This window comes from Dysidea avara, chromosome 15 (assembly GCF_963678975.1).
Source record: "Dysidea avara chromosome 15, odDysAvar1.4, whole genome shotgun sequence".
Lineage (NCBI taxonomy): Eukaryota > Metazoa > Porifera > Demospongiae > Dictyoceratida > Dysideidae > Dysidea > Dysidea avara.
Genome location: NC_089286.1, coordinates 2,833,729 through 2,841,158, shown reverse-complemented (window position 1 = coordinate 2,841,158; position 7,430 = coordinate 2,833,729).

Here is a 7,430-nt window from a genome sequence, read left to right as displayed (position 1 = left end):
GTGTACATGGTGTGTACTGTGTAGAGCTTCTGTAAAGGTTATATTAGTTCAACAGGAGGGTAGCTGGAAACCCTGGCCCATAAACAAATGTAAAATCGAGGTATATATCAAGACTATATTCTAATAGAGCAATCACCTGTAATACAACAGTCAAATAAAAATTGTGATGAATCCATGTTGAAATCACTCTCAGATTCCATCTCAGAGGTTTATATTAATTCCTGGGGAACATGCCCCTACGTTGGTATGCTTCACTATGCTAGTGTGCCTGTAGCTATTGTCATTTCATTTTGACCCCCCACCCCCCACCTTTCCAAAAGTCTGGATCTGCTCCTGCATGAATTGTTTGAATTTAATGTATGGTATGTTCATCTTGATAAAGCCCATCATCAATTCAAAAACATTTTTTACACTTTACCTTTTTCATATGTATCCAGCATATGCTGCCTTTATCATTACAACCGATAACACACCGGCTATGTGTACTTCAATTTTTATTATTAGTATTTTTTATTTTTTACGATATATCCTCATCACTTAAAACACACAACACAAGTACAGCAATCTGTGTGTACAGTACATAAGTGTCATTAATGGCAGCAGCGTTGGAGACATTTCAGCACAGAGCGCCATCCTGTGGCATGGCCCTGTAGTAGTAAATTGGCAGGTATAGAGTGTCCCAATTGTTTCAACTGTTCTCTTTAATTTTATCATGTAGCTACAAATGGTGAGCATTCAGTACCAAACCAGTTATAGGAATCGAAGAGCTACAAATGTGGATTTAAAATCACCAGATCAACTGAGATCATATAGCCGTGTGAATTCCTTCAGTTGCTCCATCAATGATTAATGCATTGGTGTATGCGGCTGAATCCAAAGACTTTGAGTCATATAGTTTTACCACATATGTAGCTACACATCTATATTGTATGGTGCATGATCTATACAGTAATTGTGATAATAATCTATTTTTTTCACACATTGTCCTGCAGACTCAAACATACAAATAGCTACATTATTGCAAGCAAAAAATTGTATCAGTATAAAGTGACATTGGTATTGGATCAGTAGGTATTTTTATGTATATTGGTAGAGCACTATACTTTGTCTTGTATAATCTTCATTGCGTCTGTAGATAAGAACAATGACTTGTGTAAAAACAAACATTAAAGCCAGTTTATGGATGGCTTTGGAGCATATCAGTAGTATTTAAAATACAAAAATACAAGCCAAGCTGTATAAAAAGGGTGTATGATTTTGATGGTTGCAGTGCCAACAGTATATATAATATAGCTACTAGTCTAGTCTGACCATTTTGCCCTGTCAGTGAGTAATCAGTTTAGTAAGAGCTATCTTTATAAGGTAAAGTGGCTCATCTGGCCACACAATATACTTAACATCCGATCTTATGTACTTTCCTACAGAGAATGCTCAGAAGTTCATGTTTTTGTCACTATTTAAGGCCAACTCTGATCACATACATTTCTGGCATCTTATCCTAACAGCTATAAATGTCTTAGCTATAGGTATAGTATAGTTTTACTGAGAGAACGTATAGAACCAGAGGACTGTACCCTCAACATGATTATAAATTATTACTTCATGAGAGTATTTGACTATAATTGAAAATCATACCCTCACTAGTAATACTGCCTCGTTAATATAACACTAAACCTCAACAAGAACAAAGTAAGCATTGTAGAGCTAGCCAGCATTGTAGAGCTAGCCAGCATTGTAGAGCTAGCCAGTATTGTAGAGCTAGCCAGCATTGTAGAGCTAGCCAGTATTGTAGAGCTAGCCAGCATTGTAGAGCTAGCCAGCATTGTAGAGCTAGCCAGTATTTGTAGAGTTAGCCAGCATTGTAGAGCTAGCCAGTATTGTAGAGCTAGCCAGTATTTGTAGAGTTAGCCAGCATTGTAGAGCTAGCCAGTATTGTAGAGCTAGCCAGTATTTGTAGAGTTAACCAGCATTGTAGAGCTAGCCAGTATTGTAGAGCTAGCCAGCATTGTAGAGTTAGCCAGCATTGTAGAGCTAGCCAGTGTTTGTAGAGCTAGCCAGTATTGTAGAGCTAGCCAGTATTTGTAGAGTGAGCCAGCATTGTAGAGCTAGCCAGCATTGTAGAGGTAGCCAGCATTGTAGAGCTAGCCAGCATTGTAGAGCTAGCCAGTATTTGTAGAGTTAGCCAGTATTTGTAGAGCTAGCCAGCATTGTAGAGGTAGCCAGCATTGTAGAGCTAGCCAGTATTTGTAGAGTTAGCCAGCATTGTAGAGCTAGCCAGTATTGTAGAGTTAGCCAGGATTTGTAGAGTTAGCCAGCATTGTAGAGCTAGCCAGCATTGTAGAGCTAGCCAGCATTGTAGAGCTAGCCAGTATTTGCACACAAACTGCATGTGTAGCAGGCAATGGCTATCAATACCATCAATTTGCTGGCTGAATAAGGTTTATGTTAATTTTTGGGAAGGTATACATCCTAGTAGTTGATATGATAGTATTGATCTTGTGGTAGATTGGGGTACGATTTTCACTACACCCCAACTTTCAACAAGAATCACATACATAACAATGCATATAAGCACCTTCAAACAAGTAATGGAGCTTGTGTTTGATGATTTTTTACATAATTTGCAGATTACACCTATGACTGGACCACTTAGTAGCATACTGGTCTGATATAGCTACTGTAAAATGTAAAATTGCTGTGATTTGACATTTCAGTCTTGTCAGTGTGTTTAGTAGGCCACACCCAGTTTCTGACTCTTCAAATTCCCACTTAGTAGCTTAGTCTCTCAAGGCCAGACCAATTACAAGCCAGGTGTTCATCAGTGCCAACTGTAATTGGATACATCAGTTATTCTAGTCAGCTAATAGGTGCCCTATGCATGGGTAGTATTCTATGAATTTGCAATGGCTGAAAAAAATACTAGTTATGATTATTTATTATTTGTGTGTGGTAACCATCAGCTCATTGCATGACAGCAGAGCAACATAGTGCCTTCTTGGCACAGATATAAGAAACATCGTATAGATGGAAAGAAAGCAAAATTCCAGCATCCTGATGTGCAACAGACAAGAATTCAGAAAGATAAAGCTGGAAACAGTTGCAACAGTGCGTTCAAGGTTGGATAAATCCTGAACCTTATAGTACATCAATAGCTAGGAAAGTTCCTAAAGAAGTTGATTTGAGGAAGGCACATGTATATGATATTGGTCAACAGTGTATAAACAAAGCCCAATTAAGGTAATGTAGTCCAGTCTCTTATGTCAAATTTTAGGCAATATTGTGATTTACCGGACCAAAGCTCAAAATTTGGTACAGTTATTCCTTAGGATGTACAAAGTGATTTTAGAAGGGGTGCCACCATGAACTTACCCTGCACCCCTTTGTACGACAGCTATTTTCAGCAATCTGCAAAATTAAAACCCATCATATTTACTATATTGAAAACTTATGTTTTGCTAAACACATCTCTAAGTTTAATAATTCCTATTTTTGAGTGAGCGCACTCCATGACATCCCATTATAGTTTCATTGAAATATCATGGCTCTCTATAAAGATACAAGGCTTACACACACAAAAATTAAGTTTAGCGAAAATTAAAATCACTACAATTTAAATATAGTTATTTTGATAATTTTTCTATCAAGAACCATGTCTATATTTCCACTACTTTGGCCGATCACTGTTTACTGGATATTTTATCTCCTTGGGGGGCAAGCATGCAAGGTCAACCTTATAGAATTAACAAGATTTCAGAGAGCAATGATTGGGAAAATCTTTGGCTTTAATCTTTTGCCAGCTTATCTGTTTAAGCTGTCTATTAATTATGTACAGTTGCTGATCATATATAGTTATCTATTAATAAGCTGAACGTGTACATACAGATTTATTTAATAGCCAGTCTTCTATTAGCACTATTATGTTCGGGAAATGCAATTCTCTAATGTTACGTATGTTTAAAACACAGTTTTCAAATGATTTACAAAACTCTACAGCGTATACTGTGTAAGTGTTGAATGTAAGTATTACAACTATGTGTACTGTAACAGCTAGAGACTATAAGAGCAAAAATTAATGATCATTAATAATATGGGACAATGAGGAGGTTACACAGCTCTGGACAAATACTTAATCAGGTGTAGACTTTTAAAAATCATTAGCATTACAATGGACTCACCATAGCTGATTTTGTCACTTCTTGCAGGGGCAGTTTTAGGGGGTTTCTGGTGTTTCCAGAAACCCCCTCTGAAATAGCGCGCATGTGCCCCATACGATTCGTCTGGGTGATAAAGATTACAAAGAGTTATACATACTGTATTATATTATGGCTTTTTCTATTGGCTAAATTTCATACTTCTACCTTTAAAATCAGCGTTCAAAACCAAGTAATGACTTTTTTTTTGGTTTTCAACTTGCAGCTAGGCTGAAGTTGCAATTCCAGAGAACCAGAAACCCCCTCTGAAAATTTCTAGATCTACCCCTGTCTTGGAATCTGAGTAATGGTTAGCTGTGTATAAAGGTTCTAAGCCTTTAAAAACACATCTCTTAATTGGTTAAAAACATGAACTTACAAGAAGTTTTGCATATGACATCATGTAGAATATTTTTCAATACGGAGCCACCTCAGATTTGACCTTTCAGTTTTGGTGACCTTTACAGGAAATTAGCATTCAAACACTGTCACTAAATCACATTTACATGATCCAAAATACACAAAATTGGTTTCAAATTGAAGCTATTGCCCCAAAGGAAAAATAGTGGTTTATGATTGAAGTTGCTGTAACTTTAAAACAGCGTATAAGCTACGTACAGACTTTTTGTAAAAACAGATTATTATTCTTTCCATGCGCAAGCTTAAAATATGCACAGAGCATGTTTACATTTCTAATATATAGAGTGCACTTAGAAACTTAGCACCTTAAATAAGCATTATACTTATCAATGAAAAACAGTACATGGGGCTCTTATGATAGCAGGTTTATGTGTGAGGTTCAATTTGTGTGAATTTTGGCTATTATTTTGGTTAAACCTTGGATTCTATTTTTTATTGAATAGCCAAGACAATTGCTTGTGTTTTGTAGCTTGCAATTGTAGAATTTCTGATTTGCAAACATTTACATGTACCCACAAACATAGGTTCAGACAATATTATACACATGTCACTGGAAAATATGTCACACCACCATATAGAAATGCAAATATTTAGTGCAACTAAAAATCTTTTTCCTTATGTTTAGTATCAAAACTACCACAATGAAATCTCTTGAATCCTATACATGTCTAGTTCTAATACAGAATGATGATCTGTAATTTGCTGCACCAAGAAAATTTTGTATGTGTGATATTACAGTGATAATTTGACATCCTCACACAATTTTTCTACCCCACGTTGGAAATATAGAGGTTTCATTGCAGTTGTTCAACATAAGCAAACTCTCTGAGTGTCTACAATTTTTATGGTATCACAGCATAGCATGATCTTTTTGTCAATTCCATTTTTAAGTAAAGTACATGTTGGTATTGTCTTACTGCTTCGTAATATATGATGGGTGATAGCTAAGTTATAATCCAGTGTGTATGGAAGAAAAGGTATGTATATTCTACAGACCCAACTAAGTGCATGTAAATTGATACATTGCTCATATACCCTATTGCTACCAGTTATGGTGCTTGATGTGACTAAAAATAACGCAGAAACTTATAGTACAAGTTTTCTTATTTGGATTTAATATATGTGATGAAAAGGGGTCTTCCACACACATCTAATTTACTAACTTTGATGACTCATAATAAAAAGGCTATTGATTAGAAATTAGGTCAGTAGTGAGCCCCCACACAGCTTAGTAGATGGAGAAAATTTTTAAATAATGTGTTTCTTTACCACTGCATATTGGTCTTCCAAGTTCATAGAATTGGATGTGTGTGGGACACCCCTTTTTGCAAATCCACTCACATATATTTACTGTGTACTATCAATAAGGCTGCATGACAGCTCCTTGTACTACTTAATCATGACACACCAATATAATCCTTGACATACTATACAGCAACACTTAAGAGTGCACATAGATGTGGTAGTGTCACTGTGACAAGTCAACAGTTGAAGGTAAGGAGAAGGGTGATAACTAAAATATTGCATGTTTGAGTGTACTGGGTATCCCATAGGCATTATCACATACACTGTTTTAGCAAGACGCTGTCATTGCATAGGCCAAAGCCCTGAAGATGCTGACTCACAGCAAGAGTTACCTATAATTATGAATTTGGGAAGAGTGGAATGTATCATTAGAGTTAATGAACCAAGCTTGAACATTTCACACGCCACACTCCTAAGATACAGTAGGACCTCGATTATCCGAACAGTAACAATGACTGTTCTATTAGAGTATTTTGTCACAGGTGTATGTTCTATTAGAGTAGTTCAACAGAGCTCTGTGTATAAATCAATGGGCTTCATTTATCCAAACAAATTCACTTATCTGAACACTTTTGTGATTCAGCTGACACACAGGTGTTCGGATAATGGAGGTCCTACCGTATCATCTACTAAAGTCAAGCAGCTTTAAGTATTATCTGTTCTGTGCCAAGAAGGGTGAGATACAGAAGCCTAGTATTCCAAGTACTGAAAGCAGGGGATGGATGATTGAAACTAGTGGTACACTGGATGACTGGTCAACCATCCTGAGATGTAAGTGTAAGTTGCCAAGGCACATTTGTATGGCTTATGGCTCAAGTACACGGAAATGTCTAAACTGCAGGACTGTGACAATCAGGCTGATCTTGCTGGTGATGAAACATGTCGTAAATAAACTTCAAGATAAACTAGACTTTTAAAAATGAAAAAAAACAACAACCATTTGTTGTAATTATGATTATTACTTTAATTATAAAAATAATTAGAAGCTACACTAATAGAATGCTATTGTGTATTTCTGAGGATGGACATCTTTCCATAAAACATAATGAACCTTATTCAGCTCAGACGGTACCCTTCTGGCTCATGGACTACAGTGAGAGGGCAGGAATGGATGTACAAATACACAAAGCTTTTTTGGACATGCTACCAAAGCTTCAAAGCTTTTTTTACTAAAGTTGGGTCAACAATATCAATGAACACAATTGATGGTCATTAGGGTGTACACGCTAGTAGTTACAAACTCCTACACTTTGTTATAGCTCTAGATCTGATGTTAAACTACAGTATAACTACAGTATAACTACAGTATAACTACACTAAAATACATACATGCCAGCTGTCTCACAAGGAGTAACAATACCTGTACAACTGGTTCAACTTGTGGTAACGAGAGTTAAAGCACCATTGTCTGAATTTAGTGAAAGCTTCAAACAATTTGTCTCAGCCATAAAAGTCAGTTGACCATTAGATTGCATGTAAGTGACATTGTTATCAGGACCATTATCACTAGTAGCG